This window comes from Macrotis lagotis, chromosome X (genome assembly GCF_037893015.1).
Source record: "Macrotis lagotis isolate mMagLag1 chromosome X, bilby.v1.9.chrom.fasta, whole genome shotgun sequence".
Taxonomy (NCBI): domain Eukaryota; kingdom Metazoa; phylum Chordata; class Mammalia; order Peramelemorphia; family Peramelidae; genus Macrotis; species Macrotis lagotis.
Window position 1 is genome coordinate 362,422,415 of NC_133666.1, and position 22,690 is coordinate 362,445,104.

A 22,690-nucleotide genomic window follows, 5' to 3' on the forward strand; every position below is an offset into this window, starting at 1 on the left:
CATTCTAGAGAGCAATATGGAACTGTGCCCAAAGAGTAATAAAGCTGATCATATCCCTTTACCCAGCAATTCCAGTACTAGACCTATATCCAAAAGAAATCATAAAAAAAATGGAAAAAGTCCCACATGTTCCAAAATATTCATAGCCACTATTTTTTGTAGTGGCAAAGACTTAGAGATTGAGGGGATGTCCATCAATTGAGTAATGGTTGATCAAGTTATTATATATGAATTATATAAAATAATTCTATAAGAAATAATAAATTGTCAGACTCACAGGTTCTGATGCTAAGCGAAAGGAGCAGAATCAAGAGAAAAATCTACATATTAGCAAAAATATTGTGAACTGTTCAGCTTTGATAGATGCAACACCTCTCATGAATTCAGAAAGCTAGGATAACCCTACTAGACTGGCCATGGACAATGTTATCCCCATCCAGAGGAAGAAAAACAAAATAAAACAAGCAAAAATAAAATCTTTCTGAATATGATGAACAGAATATTAAGTTTTTTTTTAATTTTCTTTTATATATTTCTTTCCTTAATCATAATTCCTCATAGTGAAAAGGACTAATCTGCAAATATGTTTAAGACAAGTGTGTATGTACAATTTTCACCTGACTATTCACCATTGGGGGGGGAGGGAAGAGAAAGAAGTAGGAAATTATGTAACTTAAAAATATACATATGCATATATATGAATGTTGAGATACTCTTATAACATGTATCTGGGAAAATAAAATATCAATTTAAAAAAAGTAAAAATTACCTGGAAGAATAAAATGTCATGAACATAAAGGCAATTAATGAAAATAAATGAAAAGGAAGGCATCAATTCTATACTAGATCAAAAACTATACTTTTTAACTGTAGTCATTAAACTGTTTGGTATTGGTTATCGAATAGAGTAGTGGATCAAAGGAGTAGATTAGATACCAAAAAGAAATAGTAAGTAGTTGACTATACTAATATACAAAATTCAAATATTTCAGTTCAAGAATTCACTATTTAACAAAAACTCTCAGGAAACTGGAAAATAGTATGGCAGAAACGTGACATAGACCAATATCTAAAAGTTTAATCCAAGGAAACTTTAAAATGGCCACAAGATTTAGCAATAAATGATGATATTATTAGCAATTTAGGAGAACAAGGAATAGTTTTCTATAGAAAGGATATAGTTTATGACCAAAAATATTTAGACATCATTATTAAATGCAAAATGAGTATTTTTGTTACACTATATTAGAAAGGTTCTTCACAAATAAAACCAATGCAATTAAGATTAGAATGTACTCAAAAAACTTGGAACCAACTTTTACAGTAGCACTTCTGATAAAGGACTCGCTTCCTAAATATAGAGAACTGGATTAAATTCATAAGAATATACATTATTCTCCAATTAATAAATGATCAGTGGATATGACCAGACACCTTTCAGATGATGAAATTAAAGCTATCTGTGATCATTTGAAAAAAAATGTACTCCATATAATTTTTTATTAGAGAAATGCAAATTAAAACAAAACTGAGGTACCACCTCACACCTAAAAGAATGACTAAAGTGAAAAAAAGGAAAAAGACCAATATTGGAGGGGATGTGAGAAAACTGGGATAGAAATGCGCTATTTGTAGATTTGCAAAATGATCCTAAACATTCTGGAGAAAAATTTGGAATATCTCTCAAAAGTAATTAAAATGTGGTTATTCTTTGATCCAGTAATGCCAATATTGGTCTGTATCCCTAAGAGATCATAAAAAAGGTAAATAATTCCACAGGTAAAGAAATATTTATAGCAGCTCTTTTTATAGTGGCAAGAAATTGGAATTTGAAGGTAAGTCTATCAATTATGGAATGGTTAAACCAATTGCAGTATATGTATAACATAGGAATACTACTGTTCTTTAAGAGATTTATGGACATAGGGCCAAGATGGTGAGTGGAGATAGTAATTCCCAGAAGATCCCTCCCAAACCACTCCAAATACAACAAAATTATGACTCTCTAACCCAATTATAAAGTGAAGGGACACTAAGAAAGACAGAAAAACAATTTTCTGGAACAAGACAATTTGGAAGATCTGCAGGAAGGGTCTGTTCCACCAGGATTGGAAAGGGCTGTAGTTCAATCCTGGCTGCATGGCTTCAGAGACAACAAGCTCCAGCTTTCCAAGAACAGTCTGTGGGAACCTGGGTCTCTGGGGTTCTAGAGATAGTGGCAGTAGTGTAGCTTCCAAGATTTCTCAGCCCAGTGATTTCAAAGTACAGCTTGGAAGGTCAGTGGGAAAACTCTACCAGCATGAGCATGGAGCCCAGGCTAACACAGGCTTCATCTCAAGTCTTTGTGAAGCCCTGGCCAGGGAATCAGAAGCAGGCTTGCATAGCCAGCCAGTAGCTGCTTGCAGACCACTCAGCACAAGGGTGATGAGAGAGTCAAGGGAGTCCACAGAGGTCTCTCCACTATCCCAGGAGAAAGTATATGCTTTTTTCATACTCAGAGCCTGGTTACATTCTAGGACCCCATACTGTCAGAGCAGAGAAGGAACTCTCCTCACAATTCCAAGGCATAGGGGAGTACTTGGGGTCATCCAGACCAGTGCACAGACTAAGAGAGCAATAAGAGCCTTTCATAAGTAGATAATTGAATTGAAGGAAGTATTGAAAAAAACAAAAAAGCAAAAAATCTCAAAACCTTCAGAATATGCATCCTCCACCCTGGAAACAGAACCACATTTTTAAAAAGAGTTAAAATAAACAACAGAAAGAAAAGAATCTGACCACTGACAATTACATTGATGCCAAGAAGGATCAAAATACACACTCAGACAAAGTCAAAACTTCTGTGTCGATTGCCTCCGAGAAAAATATAAATTGGTCTCAGACCATGAAAGAGCTCAAAAAAGATATCGGAAAGCTCTTAAGGGAGATAGAGGAAAAATTGAAAAGAGAAATGAGATCCTTCCAGGAAAATCATAAAAACCAAGTTAGCAATTTGGTGACAGAGATGCAAAAAACACTGAAGAAAATAACATCTTATAAACCAGTTTAGGGCAAAAGGAAAAAAAAAAAGCAAAATTGTCCTGATTAAAAGGGAGATTAACAAAAAGCTTTCTAAAGAAAATAATTCCTTCAAATGTATAATGGAGCTAAGGGAGGCTGATGACTCCGTGAGAAATCAAGAAACAATAGGAAAAACCCAAAAGAATGACAAACTAGAAAAAAAAATGTGAAATATCTCATTGGAGAAACAACTGAACTGGAAAACAGATTCAGGAGAGATAATTTAAAAAGTATTGGGCTACCTGAAAGTCATGACCAGCAAAAAAGCTAGGCTTCATTTTTCAAGAAATTCTCCAGGAAAATTGCCCTGGTATCTTAAAAGCAGAGGATAAAATAGAAATTGAGGGAATCAACCAATATCCTCCTAAAAGAGATACAAAATTTAAAAATGCCAGGAATATTTGTCAAATTACCAAAGTCCCAAATATCCCAATCAATGAGAATTACAAGCAGCCAGAAAGAAACAATTCAAATATCATGGAGTGACAGTCTGGATTACACAGGATTTAGACCTACATTAAGGGTATAGGGCTAGGAATATGACATTCTAGAATGGCAAAAAACATGGATTACAATCAAGAATCAACTACTCAGCAAAACTGACCATTCTCTTTCAGAAAAAAATGGTGAGCATTCAATGAAATAGGGGACATTCAAACTTCCATTTTGAAACCACCAGAACTGAACAGAAAGTTTGGACTTCAAGTGTAGCTTTCAGGCAAAGCATAGAGAGGGTGAACAGGAAGGCAAATTGAGAGTGCATTTAATGAGGTTGAACTGCTTGTATTATTGCATGGACAGTTAATACTGATAACTCATATGGATTTTCTCATTTATTAGAGCAGTTATAAGGAGCTTATATAGACAAAACAATGGAGAGAGCTGAATATGGAGGTATAATACATTATAAAGATGGAGTTAATGAATGAGAAAGGGATGAAATGGAAGAAAGGGAAGAGAAAGGGCTAAGATATTTCATGTTAAAAAGGCAAGAAAATAGAGTGGAAGGTGGGAAAGGTGAGGGGGGAATGAGTGAGTTTTCATGCTCATCAATGGTGGCTCAGAGAGGAATAACATATACACTCAAATTGGTACAGAGATCTATTTTACCCTAGAAGAAATAGAAGAAAGGAATGGGAGAAAGGGGCTGGGGAATGGGATTGGGGTTTAAGTGATAGAAGAGAAGGAAGTTCATGGGAGAGGGTAGTCAGATAAGACACAATTTTTGAGGAGGACATGGTGAAGTGAGAAAGAGAATAGAATAAATGGGGTGGGGAGGAATAGGATGAAGGGAAATAGAAATTACAGTATCAACTGTGGAGATAAATCTTGAAGCAGCTTCTCTGATTTACTTATGATAAAGAGTGTGATCCATCCCAGAGACAGAGTTCATGGTTTCTGAACACATACTGAAGTGTACATTTTTTTGTCTCACTTTATAATTCTTGAGGTTTCTTTAGATATTTTGATGGGGCATATGGGGATTATGTATTCTTTTTCAACAAGGTTATTGTAGTAATGTGAAAATAAATAAATTAATTTTTGAAAAGAAATCATAAGCCATTTGATTTCATAAAATAACTAGAAAAATTTACATGGATTGATACTGAATGAAGTGAACATAACAATAAGAACATTGTTCATATAAACAGCAACCTTGTATGATAACCTACTATCACAGAATTAGTTCTTATCAGCAGTACAATAACCAAAAATAATATGATGGGAAAACATCATCCACATCCAGAGAACAAACTATGGAGTCCAAATATAAACCACAGTTTGCTATTTTCAGTTTTTAAAATTTATTTTTTCCTTCTCTTTTTTTCCTTCTTTATCCTGTTTCACTCTGTTTCTTCTTTCACAACATGGCTAATATGAAAATATATTTAACATAGTTATAGATATAAAATTATATCAGATTATTCAAGGGGGAAAGCAAGAAAAACGTGGTCCTCAAACACCTTTTAAAAAAGAATATTTTGCAACATGGGTTGATGATCAACCTTGATGTACTTGTTTGCCCCATCAGGGTGAACTCCAATATACAGGGACAATTGTAGGGGATCTGTGATGGAGAATACTATCAGTTTCCAGAGAGAGAGCTGTGGGATTTACAAAGACCCTAGCTTAGGATCTTCAATTTTCAAAAATTGTCTTTTATATTAGATAATTTTGCTATCTCTAATGTAAATTCTGAAGTTTTTGTATTCTAAATATTCTTTGCAAAAGCAACATGCATTTATCATAAATTTATCTTCAGATTCTTACTGAGAATAGACAATGACATTGAACCTAAAAGATGTGCTTGATAACCTAGCTCTCCTGCTTTCTTCTTGTTTTATCTAAAGCAAATGATTTATACTCTATGATAGTAATGCCACATTTTCCTCTTATGTCATATTGAAATAATACCTGTAATATCTACTTAGTATTGTTGATCTGAATAGTTTCTATTAGGATATGCTTAGTATACAAATATTGTGAAGGAAAATTTCATTGGACATTGGAGATATGAATATTTCATAAATGCATAATTCTATGAATTAAAATACCCAGAAAAATATGCCAGTATTATTTTCATTTAGTATGAGAGACATTTTTACAAATTAAAGGGATCACTACTTTTGTGAACACATTCTGTTCATTTAACTTTGTTACACACTCATTGATGAACATTATTTCATCACTTACAAATTCCTTCAAACATTCAAATAATGTCAATGTCATATGTTAGCCAAGGCATAAATTGTTGTGCAGAGGAAGCCAAATAATATATTTCCCTAACCGTAAGGAGCTGATAACCAATATGAGAAGACTTCCACAATTTGTATACAACCTAGAGAATAGGAACTATTTCTCTTTTGCCCCATGTGAGAACAAAACACATTGTCTTGTTTATAAAGTTCCTTAATCAGTTTGAATGGAGTTTTATTAAGCAATTTGTTCAAAGCTCATCAAACTAAATAAATGCATGAGAAATGTGAAAAGTTAGACAAGGGAGAAAATGTACTGGATACAGAGAGGGGACAAAGACTGAGCAATAACTTGTGGGAAAAATATCATTTGAAGGTATCCTAAAAATGCATAGAAGAACAGATATTCAGAAAAGATATTCCAACTATAGGTTATAAGGTGAAAAAATTAAAAAGGCAAGAAAGCTTGGGTTATGTTGGAGAAGGCTGGTGGCTAATAATTGTCAGTAACATAGAGGATTCTTAGAAGACTTTTAAAAAAGCTTTTTACTTTTAGTAGTTTATTCTGTAGGGTAATAAAGAAAACTATCTAAGGAATAAATGAGCTTAGTTCTCACTTTAGTACATAGAATCTTTTAGGCAAATAAGAAATAAAGGAATTGAATGAAAAAAAGACAGCCTGGGGATGGAAAAGATCCCAAAAATGGAAAGCCCATTCTCCTCTCTCCATGATATATAGAACCACCACAGGAAACAACAACATTCCCCAAAATTAAGGGATAGCAATTCTCATAGGAAATGTGATAAGGAAGATAATGGAATTAGGAAGGAATAAAATAATAGTAAACACTAAGGTGAAAATCCTCTAAACTAAACCTGACTGGTATAAATGCCTTATTGAATAACTGTTTCACATCATCGGTACCATTAGAATGCATATCATGAATTAAATGTCTATGTCTTTTGAAAAGGACTTATGCCTGGGAAAAGGCATAGTACTTATGAGATCAATACTGTAGGACTTTAATTGGCATAGTTTGATTTCTTGTTTCTCTATTGTCTTGCTGGTTTTGTTTCACAGTTTTTCAGTAATCAGACTAATGATTTAAACAATTTCTCTTTTCAACTGGAAATTGTTCAAATTCAAGTCTTTTGTGTCTTATAATAGTTAACTAAATCATTTTAAGTTGTGCCATATTGATAGTCTCACTTGCTGATTAAAATTAAAACTATATCACATGGGGGACGGCTAGGTGGCTCATTGGATAAAGCACCGGCCCTGGAGTCAGGAATACTTGGGTTCAAATCCGGTCTCGGACACTTAATAATTACCTAGCCACGTGGCCTTAGGCAAGCCACTTAACCCTGTTTGCCTTACAAAAAAAAACTATATCATATATTTATGGGGGAAGAGGTATTGACAGTGTGAAAAAATATATTCATCTATACATGTCTCATTCTTTATTTAGGATGTAAAATAATCAAATCTTACATACAGCAATTATTGCACAAAATTCATTTTTTATGGCCCACAAGTTTAGTACTATAGCAGAAGATAATAAGATGCTGGATATGGAGACTGAAGACCTGAATTTAAATCTGACACCTCATGCTTACTAGCTCTGAAATAGTGGGTAAATCATAATTCTGTCACCTTAAGTTTACTAGTCTATAAAATGGTGATATTAATATTTGCAGAAAGTGCTTTACAAGATTGTTATAAGACAAACTAGAAAATGGATGTGTGTTGTATTCATTAAGGTCTTGCTTAAATGATAGTTACTATACTTTTGCTATATATCTCTTCAAATGTCAGACAATCAACCAACATTTTTTTAAAGTTCTTACATGACCAATTCATTATAATAAGTTTTAGGGTGATATGAGAAAGAGAAGGGGGAAAACAGACCTACCCACAAAGATACTGCCACCATTCTAATGGGGAAGACACCCTTTAAATGGCTGCTTAAAATATGCATGTAGAGTATTCAATGGTTTTTTACAATGAATATGAAATGGAGGACTGGTTAACAAAGGCAGAAGTTACACACTGGGAAACAACTGTGGTTAATTCCTATGTTGTACTTAAATTGACATTATCACTTTGAGCTCAGAAACGCATGGAAGATGATGCTAATACAAAATTATGAAAACAGAATAGGGTCTAATTATGTTCCAAGTCAATGCCATTCATGGTTGTAGAACTTTACATACTGAAAATTGTTCTCATAAACCCTTCTAGTGTTCTAGGACACTCATTAAGGAAATAAGATATAGAGAAAATGTTGCCTTGCATTGGCAGAGTGTATCCTTTTCTGGGTATTCCCTATACCAGCTGAGTCATAGGTACAGTTCATATTTTCTTTATAAGTAAGTAATATAACATTTCACAACATTAAAAGTAGATAATATATATTCTACTCCCTTCCCCTCTATCTCTATATCATACACATACAACATATATACACATATGTTTGGTAGGTCATATAAATAATATTTCCCTAATTTTACAATTATCAAATTATTGATAGAAATCTGTCTTGAAAAATCATTTAGTTAAGCAAAATCCATAGGTTTATAAAATAAGAACTGTTATTGACCTCAAAGAAGATTTAATCCAAATTCTTCATCTTACTCATAAATTAAAAACAAGAGTAGAATATGACATGATCACATAATTTAAGGTAAAGAAAAAATAGGACTTCTAGTTTTTAAGAAATAGTAAACATTTACTTTACCCCTACAACAAATTTCTTGGCAGACAGCGTGTCATCTGTACCACAAGAGTTTAGTTTTGTACCTCTAAATTACTTAAGGGACTACTTGTCTCATATCATTAATTTAAGGATAAGAAAACTGCATCCCTGTTGGTGACTCATCAGAGGTCATAATTAATAATGTAGAAAAACTGGTAGCAAAAACTTAGTATATTACCTTGTAATCTAATTTTCTTTTTATCACTTTATTTTGAACTTTAACATTTACTTATTTTTTTTCCAATTTCATGCATAGGTAGCCTTCAACAATCAGTTCTCTAAGGTTTGGAGTTTCACATTTTTCTTCCTTCCTTCTCGCCTTCCCTCACTCCTCCCCTGACATAACTATATTAAACATATATCACATTAATCACATTTTGAAAGAAAAATCAAATCAAAAAAGGAAGCACACATGAAAGGGAAAATAATTATAAAGCAAATCATGTTTTAAAAATTGAAAATAGCAAGTTTCGGCTACTTTCAGTCTTCATAGATTCCTCTGTGGATGTGGATAGCATTTTCCATCACAAGTTATTTAGAATTGTCCTTTGATTAATTGTATTGCTGGTATGAGGAAATACATCATAGTTGTTCATCACATAATGCAGATATTAGTGTGTACAATATTCTTCTAGTTTGACTCATTTCAGTTCATGCAAGTCTTTCCAGCCTTTTTTTGAAAATCCCATCCTTCGTGATTTCTTTCAGACTAGTACTCAATCCTACTCATACACCACAATTTGTTCACGCATTCCCCAAATAATGAAATCCTCTCAATGTCTAATTCTCTGCCAATCTGAAAAAAAGCTGCTATAAATGTTTTTGTTCATATGAGTTTTTTATGATCTCTTTGGCATACAGACCTAGAAGTAGTATTATTTGATGAAAGGATATGCACAGTTTTATTGACCATTGGACATAGTACCTAATTGCTCTGCAGAAAGGTTAGAACATCTCACAACTTCACCAACAATGCCTTGGTGTCCTAGTTTTCCTCCCTTGTTCTGACATTGATAATTTTTCTTTTTTTGCCATATTGATCAAGCTGTTATGTGTGAATTGGAAAATCATAGTTGTTTTAATTTGTATTTCTCTAATAAGTAATGATTTGGAGCATTTTTTCTGATGATTATAGATAGCTTTATTTTCTTTTCATCTGAGAACTGCCTGTTCATATCATTTGACCATTTATCAATTGGCAAATCATGTGTACTATTATAAATTTGACACATTTCACTATATTTTTTAGAAATGATTCCATTTTCAGAAAAACTCTATAAAAATTCATTTTCAACTTACTGTATTAATTTAAATCTTGTTTGGATTAGTTATATTTGTGCAAAAATTTTTCAAGATAATATAATGAAAATTATCCATTTTGCATTGTATAATATTCTCTACCACTCTTTTGGTCATATATTTTTCCTCTTTCCATAGATGTGATAGATAACCTATTATTCCTTGTTCTCCTAAATGATATAACATCACTTCTTCTTTTTGTCTAAATCTTTTACACATTTCAACCTTACCTTGGTGTAAGATGTTGGGTTATATCTAATTTCCACCATATTATCTTCCAGTTTATCCAGCAGGTTTATCAAACAGTGAATACATATCCCAGAAGCTGGAGTCCTTGGGATTATCAAGAAATAGATTACTATAGTCATTTATTACTATTCCTTTTATAGCTAATCTATTCCACTCATCTAATACTCTATTCTTTAGCCATTACAAAACAGTTTTGATGAATGATGTTTTATAATAAAATTTTAGATCTGATATGACTAGATCATCTTCTTTTGCATTTCTTTTCATTAATTCACTTGATATTCATGACCTTTTGTTCCTTCATATGCATTTTAATATTATTTTTTCTAGCTCAATACTGTAATTTTTTTTTTGTAGTTTGATTAACATGTCACTGAATAGGTAATTTAACTTTTTATAGAAGTAGTAGTTTATTAGATTTATTCTACTTACCCATTGAACAATAGACATTTGTCCAACCACTTAGATCTGATTTTATTTGTATGACTAGTGTTTTATAATTTTTTTCCTAAAGTTTATCAGTTTGCCTTGGTGATTAGATTCCCAAGTATTTAATATTGTCTACAGTTACTTTATGTTTTTTGAACTTGATATTTTAATTTATTTTTCCAATTGCATGTTATGAAAGCTTTTCAACAGCTATTCACAAGTATATGTACACTTTTAAGTTACATAATTTCATTCCACCTTGCCCTTTCCACTTCTATCCCCTTAGCAGCTAACAGTCTGATCAATATTGGACATCCACATTTGAGTTTTAACGTATTTACATATTAGTAATTTTGTGTATGAGGAAATAGGATTGAGGGGAAAGAAAGAAAACCATGAGATGGGAAAGAAAAGTAAGAGAAAAATATTTTAAAAGTATATGTTGTTTTCATTCAGATTCTGTAAGTTTCATTATTTTATTTTGATTTTCTTCCTCTCGATGTGAATACCATTGTCTTAGATCTCTGAACTTCTGAAAAGATAGTGCATCCCTCAACATCCATCAACTCACAAAGTTGTTAATTTGTACAGTACTCTCTTGGTGCTGCTCCTTTCTCTCAGCATCAATTCCTGAAATTCGTCCCGTGCTTCTCTAGAGTCCAACCATTCATAGTTTCTTATAGAAGAATAGAATTACATATAACTTATTCAGCCATTTCCCAACTGATGGGAATCACCTTCATTTACAGTTCTTTGCCCATACAAAAAAAGCTCCTGTGAATATTTTGGATCATATGGGTCTTTTTTGCATATTTCATGAATTTTTCTGGATATAGATCTAGTATTGGCATTGATGGGTCAAAGGATATAATCAGTTTTATTACTCTTTGTCAATAGATCCATAATGTTTTACAGAATGGATGGATCAATTAGCAACTCCACTAGCAATGCATTCATGTTCCAATCCTCCTATAACATCTCCAGCATTGATCACTTTCTCTTTTTATTATATTAGATTTCATAAGAGTGAGGTTAAACCTCATAGTTGTTTGAATTTGCATTTCTCTAATCAGAAATTATTTGGAGAATTTTTTCATATGATTACATATAGCTTAAATTTCTTCATTTAAAAATTTGCAGTCCTTCATTGTTGAAGTTGATAAATCCTGTCTAAGTCTAGTTCTGTTTCCTTTGCATTTAAGTTGCTATATCTTTGCAGTTTGCAGTATTTTCTCCTTTATTTGAGAATTATGAAATTTGACTATGATAGTCCTTGAAGTTTTATCCTGGAATCTGTTTCTAGAGGAGTTATGTAAATTGTTTCAATCAAATTTGTCTGCTTGAAATTGTAGATTTGGAAAGTTTTCCATAATAATTTTCCAAAAGGTATTTTCCAAGCTATTTTTCTGATCCAGTAATCCAGAAATGACCTTTCCTGGATCTATCTTCCAGATTGTTTGTTTCTCCTGAAAGCTAATTTATGTTTTGTTCAATTTACAGTCTTTTAACTTTGATGGAATTTTGTATTCTCATGGATTCGTTGGTTTCGGTTTTTCCAATTCTAAATTTTTGTTTTATTTTTCTTCAGTTACCTTTTTGTGTTTCCTTTTCCTGTTGGTTAATTTTACTTCATCCTGAGTTGCATTCCCTTTGTAGTTTGAGCTTTAGATGAATCATATTCCTTTTTCAGTTGGTCAATTTGAGTTTTAATTGAGTTGTATTCCTTTTTCAGTTGGTTGATTTTATGTTTTTGAAAAGTTACATTCTCTTTAAAGTTGGTTATTTTTACTTTTAAAGGAATTTATTTTTGGTCATTTTTCATAATTGTTGTGCATGGTTCTCAATTCATTTTTTTCAATTTTCTTCTTCCTCTCTTTTTTGACATTTAAATACTTTTTAAAATCATCTTTATGAGGTTTTGGATTTGATTTAAATTCATAGACTTCTTTGAGGCTTTGGAAGTAGGTAATTTTTCACTCCTCTCTTCTTCTGAGATGGTATTTTACTATATTTTCCTGCATAGTAGCTTTCAGTGGTTAGCACTGTTTTAGCTTTTTTACTCATTTCAGTTGTTTGAGCTCTGCTCCTGGGTATAGGTAATTTGAACCCAAATTGTTTATGCTGTGACTGGTGTCTAATCCCTGGGTTATAATTTGCCTAGATATTCCCTATGCAGCCTATATGTTGCCTTTACAGAGGTTTGCTCCTCCATTATGTCCAGGCTCTGCCTATGCAGTAATTTGTTACAAACTCAGTTCTACCTTTTATCCCAATGTTCCTACAATTCAGACTTTGTTTGGGATTTGTACTTTCCCTACTTGCTTGCTATTTAGCTGCCATGACCTATGCTGTTGTCAAACTGTCAGAACTGTTCTTTAATGTCATTAAAAACCTTCAGATGGATTTCCCCCCTCTCATCTATCTGAGTTTTATTTCTCTTTTTGCCCCAAAAAGAAAGACTTTCACAGAAGATCCTCCATGATGTCTAAAGGTGAAAACTTTCAATATTGTCTCTTTTTTGGTGACATCTGTAGCTCTAATGTCTCTGTAGAAGATTAATTTAGTATTTTGTAACAAAAACTCCAGGAGTATAACAGGTCTATGCTGCCATCTTGGCTCCACACCAGAAATCCTAATAGAATAGGATTGCTTAATATGGAATGTGTGGTGATATAAAGAAATGTTAGACCAATATCATCATTACTATTCAATATAATATTAGAATGTCAACTGGCAATATGAGAAGAAAAAGAAATTGAAGGGATCAGAATTGGCAATGAGGAAGTAAAGTTTTTACTCTGCAGCTGATATGATGTTATACTTAGAGAACCCAAGAAAATCATGTAAAAAGTTACTTAAAACAATTAACAAATTCAGCAAAGTAGCAGGATATAAAGTAAAATCACAGAAATAATCAGCATTCCTTTATATGGACAACAATGTCCAAGAAAGAAAGATAAATCCTATTTAAAGTAACTGTATACAACATTAAATATTTGGTCCCAAGGCAAACCCAGAAATTATACGAACACAGTTAGAAAGCACTCCTCACCCAAATAAAGTCAGATTTATACAACTGGAAAATGTCAATTGCTCATGTTTATGTCAAGCTAATATAATAAAAAGGTAATTCTAACTAAATTAAATTGCTTCTTTAGTACCTTACCAATCAAACTACTAAATAATTATTTTACTGACATAGAACAATTAGAAATAAATTTAATCTGAGCAAGAAAAGTTCAGGAATAACAAGGAAAGTGATAGGAAAAAATGTAAAGGAAGGTGGCCTAGGTCTACCAGATCTAAAACTATAATATAAAATGGCAGTCATCAAAATTTCTTGGTACTGCATGAGAAATATTGTAGTTGGTCAGTTGATGAGGATAGGTTCAAAAGCAATAGTAGCAAATGGCTACAGTAATCTACTGTTTAACGAACACAAAGTCATTTGCTTCTGGAATAAAAACTTACTATGACAAAATTCTTGGGAAAACTGAACAATAATGTGGCAAATACTAGGCATAGATCCATATCTCACAGCTTATACCAAAATGAGGTCAAAATGGATTTTTTAGATATAAAGGACAACATCATAGATAAATTAATAAAACAAAAATACTCCATCTATCAGATCAATGGAAAGGGGAGAAACATATGACCAAGCAATAAATAGAGTACATTATAAAATGCAAAATGAATGATTTTGACTATTAAATTTAAAAAGGTTTTGCACTAATTAACTCAATACTACTAAAATTAGAGGAAAATCAGAAACCTGGGAAACATGCTCAGGATTCTAATAAAGGTCACATTTCTAAAATATGTAGAGAGTTGCAACAAATTTATAATTCATTCCACAATGGATAAATTGTCAAAGGATATATATATATATATGTATATATATATATATGTATATTTATATATATATGTATATATATATATATATATAGAGAGAGAGAGAGAGAGAGAGAGAGAGAGAGAGAAAGAGAGAGAGAGGAGAGAGAGAGAGAAAGAGAGAGTTGTAAAATGAAGAAATTAAAACTATACATAATTATATGAAAAAATGCTCCAAATCATTATTGAATAGAGAAATGCAAATTTTTAAAATTTATTTATTATTTTTGGAAGGGAATTTCAATTTATTATTACTATAATTACAATAATTTTTATAAGAGTCAACATAACTCCCCTCCCCCCACCAAGAAGATGAGAAACCTCAAGAATCATGAGAGAGAAAGAGAGAGAGAGAGAGAGAGAGAGAGAGAGAGAGAAAATGTACTTCAGTCTGTGTTCAGATTCCAAAGGCTCTGTCTCTGACATGAGTTGCTTTCTTCATCATAAGTCCACCAGAGCAGTTGATTCAATACTTTCCCCACAATTGCTATTACTAGCTGTACCTCCACTCTATTCCTCCCCACTTTCATTCATTCCATTCTCTCTCTCCTTTCATCCTAGCCCTGTCCAAAAGTATGTTGTATCTGATTACACTCCCCCTCAATCTTCCCTCTCTTCTGTCACCTATTCTCCCCTTTCCTCCCCCATTTTACCTTATCCCATCCTTTTCTTCAGATTTTTCTCTAGGGTAAGATAGATTACTATTCCCATTAAGTGTATATGCTATTTCCTCTCTGAGGCATTTCTAATGAGAATGAAGGTTCACTCACTCCCCCTTTGCCTTCCCTCTTTCCCCTCCATTGAAAAAGCTTTTTCTTGACTCTTATTGAAATTTCTTAGGTTCTTCACCATCTCCTTTCCCTTGCTCTCAGTACTTTCCTTTATCCTCATTGACTCCATCTTTTATTATATTATACCATTATATTCAGCTCCTTCCTATATCCTGTCTATATGTGCTTCTTCTAACAGCTCTTATATATGAGAAAGTTCATATGAATTAGCACTATGTTCTTCCCCTTACTTTCCGTGGGGTGGGGGGAGTAAGACTGGGAGAAAAATTGTAAAATTCAAAACTCAAATAAAATGTTTAAAAATTAAAAAAAAAACAATCTCTTCTTCCCATGCAGGAATACAAACAGGTCAATAACATTAAGTTCCTCATACTTAGTCCTTCTCATCCACCCCCTCTATGGTTCTCCAGAGTTCTGTACTTGGAGATCAAACTTTCTGTTTAGCTCTGGTTGTTTCAATAGGAAAGTATGAAAGTCCCTTGTTTCATTGAAAGTCCATCTTTTCCTCTTTCAGGGGAAATATCATATTCCAGTTCCTAGGATTCCTTAATGTGGATGCTGCCAGATCCTGTGTAATCCTGACTATGAGCCTCGGTAGTTGAATTGTTTGTTTCTGACAGCTTTTAGAATTTTCTCTTTCATTTGAGAGTTTGAGAATTTGGCTATAATATTCCTGGAAGTTTTTCTTTTGGGATCTCATTCAAGAGGTGACTGGTGAATGCTCTCGATTTCTATTTTACCCTCTGCTTCTAGGACAATTGCAGGGCAATTTTGCTGTATTATTTCTTGAAAAATGAAGTCTAGGATCTTGGTTTCTCCTGCTCTTGGCCCAAATAACTTTAAAATTGTGTGTTCTGAATCTGTTTTTGAGGTCAGTTTTTTTTCCAATGAGATATTTCACATTTTCTTATAATTTTTGGCTTTTTTTTGGAGGTTTTATTTATTCCTGATTTCTTGAAAAGTCATCAGCTTCCTTTAGTTCCATTCTTCATTTGAAGGAGTGATTTTTTCATCAGAGAGCTTTTTTATCTCCTTTTCCAGCTGGCCAATTCTTCTTTTTAAAGCATTCTTCTCCTCATTTGCCTTTGGTTTTGCTTTTTCCATTAGGCCTTAACTAGGTTTTAACATTATTTTCTTCATCATTTTTTTGTATTTCTTTCACCAAGCTATTGATTTGGTTTTCATGATTTTTCTGCATCTCTCTCATTTCTCCTGCCAATTTTTCTGCTACCACTCTTTTTTTTAGGTTTTTGCAAGGCAAATGGGGTTCAGTAGCTTGCTCAAGGCCATACAGCTAGTTAATTATTAAGTATCTGAAGCGGATTTGAACCCAGGTACTCCTGACACCAGAGCCAGTGCTTTATCCACTATGTGACCTAGCCCCCCCTCCACCACCACTCTTAATTGATTTTCAAAGTCTTGGTTGAGCTCATCCATAGTCTGAGTCCATTTTCTATTTCTCTGGAGGTTTTGAACATGGAAGGGTCGACTTTGATGTCATCTGAGCAAGTCTTTTGATCTTCCATGGGACTAAATAATTATTTATGGTCAGATTCTTCTTCTTCTGTTTTTTAATCATTTCCTCAGCCTAAGACTAATTTATAACACTTCCAAGTTTTTTGGGGGTAGTGGGAGCACATCACTGGGACCTTAATTCCTCCAAGTCCCTTTGCTGTCTTGCCTGTGCTTTGATATGCTGATGACCACAGCACTTCCCTCTGCCCTGTAGCTGTAACGAGGGGTCCTGCATTGCTATCTTAGTATGGAAGCCTAAACTGCAACCTAGATTTGAGTGTAGGCAAACAGCAGAGTCCTACCCCGAGGGAGAGCAGAGAACTTTGAGCAATCTTCCCTGTCCCTCTTATTGTCTGTGGGCTGTGCTCTAGAGGTGCAAGGTACTTTCTCCAGATTCTCTCTGCAAGTTCTGCAGCCAGTGCTCCCTCATTCTGATGTAGCAGAATTCTCTCCCTGCCACGTTCAAGCTGTTCCAGGGCTGTGCTGCAACCCGGGCTTTATCCACCTCCCAGTCCTGGTGAAACACACCTTTCCAATAGAACTTCTAAGTTATTGTGGAAGGGGAGAATGTATCACTCAGTCTTGCTGTGGGTTCTGTCCTTCTGAAGTTTAGCTAATCATAACTTATTGGCTTTTTGGAGTTTTGAGGGGAAGGACTTCCCAAGAAATGTTGCCTTCATTCCAGCATCTTAGCTCTACCCTGAGAAATACAAATTAAAACACCTCTGAGATATCACATTACACCTATCAGATTGACTAAAATGACAAAAAGCAGAAATAATCAATGTTGGATAAGTTGAGAGAGGTTTGGGACATTAATACATTGCTGGAGGAATTGTGAACTTACCCAAATATTCTGGAGAACAACATGGAACTATGTCTAAAGAGCAATAAAACTGATCATACCCTTTTCCCTAGCAAATACAATTCTAAGCCTAATCCAGATGAATTCATAAAAATGGGAAAATTCCACTTGTTCCAAATATCTTTAGCAGGACTTTTTTGTAGTGGCAAAGAATTGGAAATTGAGGGTATGCCAATCAATTTAGGCATGGTTGAATAAGTTATGACATATGAATGATATAGAGGAGTATTGTTCTATAAGAAACCAAAAATGGTTGGACTCTAGAGAAGAATGGAATGAATTACAGGATCTGATGCTGAGAAAAAGGAGCAGAACCAAGAGAATATTCTACACATTAACAAAAATATTATGAGTTGATCAACCTTGATGGATGCAGCAAAAGAGCTAGAACAACCCTATTAGACCAGGTATGGACAATGTTATCCACATTCAGAGGAAGAAAACAAAACAAAACAGAACAAAAAAACCCTTCAGAATCTGATGAGCACAATATTCACTTTTTAAAAAAAATTTTCTTATGTATTTATTTCTATTAATTATAATTCCTTATAACAAAAATGAGTAATCTTTAAATATGTTTAACATTAATGTATATGTACAATTTTCCCTTGAGTGTTCAGCACTGAAGTGGGGGGGGATAGTGGGAAGGGGTGTGGAAGGAAATTCTGTAACTTAACAATATTCAAATGTATATGCATGAATGTTGAAAAACTATCATAATATATTTGGAAAATAAAATGAAATAATTTATTAAAAATGACTGATGATTTATGTTGGTTTGTTTTATATTCTCCAAATTTGCTAAAGTTGCTAATTGTTTCAGCTAGTGTTTTAGGTGATTTTCCCATATTCTTTAAGTGTAATGTCATATCATCTGCAAATAATGAGAGAGGTTTATCCATTGGCTAGTCTAATTCTGTCCATTTTCTTTACTTCTTATGTTGCTAAAGAGAATATTTCTAAAGCAATATTGAAAAATAATGGTAATGAAGGTCATGCTTGTTTCAGCCCTGATTTCACTGGAAATGTTTCTAGCTTATCCCCATTACATATAATGATTATGGATGATTTTAGATAGATGCTGCTTATTGTTTCAAGGAAAATTTGATTTCTTTCTATAGTCTCCAGGGTTTTTAACAGGAATAAGTTTCATTTTTTTGTCTAATGTTTTCAGCATCATTTGAAATAATTTTCTGATTTCTCTTACTTTTATTTTTGATGTGGTCAATTATACTGATAATTTTTTCTAATATTGAACCAATCCTATATTCCTCTTGTAAAACCTTCCTGATCATAGTGTATTATCATAGTGATTACTTGCTGTAATCATTTTGTCAGTATTTCATTTATAATATTTACATCAATATCATTAGTAAAATTAGTCCATAGTGTTTTTTTCTCTGTTCTGAGAAACTTTGTGGTATAGGTATCAGCACCATATTGCTATCATAGAAGGAATTTGAATTCTTCACTTATTTTTTTTAGGTTTTTGTAAGGCAATGGGGTTCAGTGGCTTGCCCAAGGCCACACAGTTAGGTAATTATTAAGTGTCTAAGACTGGATTTGAACTCATGTACTCCTGACTCCAGGGTTGGTTCTCTATCCACTATGCCACCTAGCCGCCCCTTCTTCACTTATTAATTTAAAATAATTTTAATTGAATTATTCCTTAAATGTTAGGTAAAATTCAATTAAAAACCCATCTTAAACAGTTCATGGATGACTTCTTCAACTTTTTTTTTCTGTTATGGCATTATTTCAGTTTTCCTCTTCTTTAATCAGAGCAATTTATATCTTTTTAAAGTATTTACCATCGCACTTAGATTATCAAATTTATTGGCATAAAGTTTAGGAAAAATATCTCCACATGAGTATTTTAATTGCCTACTCATTGGTGGTGAATTCAATATTTTCATATTTAATAATGGTAATTGCATTTCCATTTTTCTATTTTCATCTCAATTTAACCAAAGATTCATCTATTTTATTTTTTTTTATTTAACCAAATCTTAGTTTTATATATGTGACCACTTGACCCAGCTGACAATCCTGTTTTTTTTTATTCTTTCCTCTGGACACACTCAGACTCCACCTGAGACAGATGTTGCTGGAATATGTTTCCACCATGTTTTTTTATAAGTTGCCACTCAAAATCTGTTTATAGGTTTTATCAGTGTTGTTTCTGAGAGAATGCAGGAGAACCATAAGAAATTTATTGACTTTTCTCCACTTTTCTTCATGCCATGGTACTTTGTAACCAATCAAGCTTGACAAGAAGCTTTTCAACTGTCATTTCCATATGCCACAACCAATCTTCCCTTGATTTGGGGGTACACTGTTTTCCTCCTTGGGGTAGCTTCTTTCAATTCTTCATTAGAGGTGTATACTCTGTCATGTTTGAGCAGATGAACAGAAGAAAAAGTCTTTGAGATAGTTTCTAAAACTTTTCCATGCAGTTAGTGAAATTTGTTTTGTTTCATTTCCTTCCATCCATCTGACTTTGGCTAGAAGATAAAGTCCTTCTAGAGTCAGTTTTCTTTAATTGATACAGACCTGACAAAGTTTAATTAGGAAATAACCCACTTATATTAGTATTCTATTTATTTAGGAATTTCCATGGATTTAAGTATTTGTGTAACTGTATTAAACCCTATTTCCACATTAGGGATTGAAAGTATGAATCAAATACTCACATAAAAAATGTTCTGAAAATTTGTTCTCCAGGAGAAAATTTAGATTTGTCTCATCCATAATTGAATAACTAAGAGTTCATTTCTTTTAGTGGTTTCAAATATCAAGGACATTTTTATTAAACATAAGTATTTAGAAAGAGAAAATCAAAAAATATTAGAAAGAAATAAGATTTTTTTCATAGGAAAACAGTATCTGAGTGCAAATCCTAGCCATTTCTTTTATTACTTAAGTGATCAACCTTAGAAAAGACCTGCAATTTTTCTTGATATCAGTTTTGTATTTCATAGAATAAGGTTTTTGGAGCAAAGAATATATCTATTTTTCAATAAGTTCTGAAAATTTTGGTAGCAGAAAAGTTTATTAAAATCATCGAAATTATAGACTTAAAGGGAAATATTGTAATCAGATATCAATTAGTAAAATTCCTGAAAACAAACCTTTATATCAAAATTGCTGGAAATTTTAAAAGAATTCTTTGGTAAAATTGAACTCTAGTGTTAGGAATATTAGTATTAATTTCTTGTTTTCTCTGAATACATTTTTTAAATAAGAGAAAATTTAGAGAAAGACTAAGGACATATAATGCCTCCTAAACTTTCAGTCATTCACTTTCCTTTCATTCCACCCCCACTCTGCCCTGATTTACTATCTTTACTCTTTTTTTCTTGCTTTTCTCTCCTCTTTTAAAACATTATTTTCCTTTTCACCCCCTAACTCCTTCCTTTGGCCTTTTCATCTTCCCTCCCCCCTTCTCTCATGGTTAATTTCTATAAGATTTAGAGGGAGGGAATTAGCACATAAGCACTTTGGAAAGTGAATAGTTAAATCCAGCAGGACTGAGTCTTCAGTCCTTGTAGTTGCCTGTATTTTCTAATTTTCACTTTAGTCTCCCAAAAAAATAAAACATTTTTCTTGTACCAGCTAATTTTTATGAGAATTTACAGAAATATTTACAGAAATTAGCTTCTAATTCTGCCTCATTTAGACATAGCAGAAGAACATTTTGTTTTTTCTGAATGTAAAATTAAATAAAATGAAAGATTCTTAGAATGATGTTTTTCTATTATTTCCCTTTTTCAATTCTTTTATTTTGGCAAGATTAACTGTACAATAATTTAAAACCACACAAATACACCAGGTAACTATAACACTTGAGCAAGCTTCTAGTACATGTGGCCCCAGTAGGGAAAGTCTGTGAGTAAAACCTTGGCTCCCAATAAAAGAAGCTTGGGGCACTACTACATGTTTCCCAGGAGCTTCCTGTTTCCCAGGAGTTATTCCTTAAAATGAGTAAGAAACAGTAAAAAAGCCATGATCATAAAAACTATTATGGCAATAAAGTAAAATCACAACAGTATTGCAGAACAGAATAGCAGAAAATCATAGAAGAGAATAACAGAAGGACAAGAGGAGACTATGAATTTTCTGAAGGCCAAAAGCCCCTTTGTAAGAACTCAAAAAGGGATTTTAAAAATCAAAGAGTAAAATCAGAAAAAAAAAATGAGTTTGCAAGAGTCATCAACTTTTAAAAAGAAACAAAATTGACCGAAGGATAAAAATATAATTTTAAAATACCATTTAAATTCTCATTGGATAAATGAAAAAGAAATTCAAAAGCCAACTAAAGAAAATAATTACTTGAAAACTAGAATTAGAAACATAGAAGCTAGTGACTTTGTGACAGCAATAACTCAAGGAAACATTTTTTTAAATGAAAACTAATGCAAGAAAATGTAAAACACCACATTGGAAAACAACTAAAATGGGTAATAAATACAGGAGAAATAATTTATGAATTATTGGATTATCTGAATAATATCTTTCAAGAAAGCATTAATGAAAATTTCCCTGATAATGAAAACATTCCCTGAATGAGAAAGTAGTCATTGATAGCATCCACAGATCACTGCCTGAAAGAGATACTAAAATGAAAATTTCAAGGTATATTGTATAAAATACCAGAATTATCAAAGCAAGGAGAAAATATAGCAGATGGAAAGAAACAATTAAAATACCAAGAAACCACAGTAAGGATTGCATAGGATGTGGGAGCAACAATATTAAAGGATCATAATGCCTGTAATATGATATTCAAGAAGGCAAATGAGTTTGGATTACAACTAAAAATCATTCACCCAGAAAAATGAGCAAAAAATTTTCAGAGATAAAAATAGAAATTCAACAAAATTGGTCTTTTAATCGTTTTTGATGAAAAGATTAGAGCTGAACATAAAATTTGATCTTCAAATGCACTTCTATAAAAATACACCAAAATGAAACAGGGAAAAAAAAAAGAAATTACATTTGAGAAAGATTAAACTGTTTGCATTCCTATACAGCAGGATAATATTTGAAAACTTTTAGTTTATTTATATTAGGAGTATATTTGTAATTTTTCCCATTCTGCCTTCCCCTTACTCCCATCTCATTACACTCCCTCCT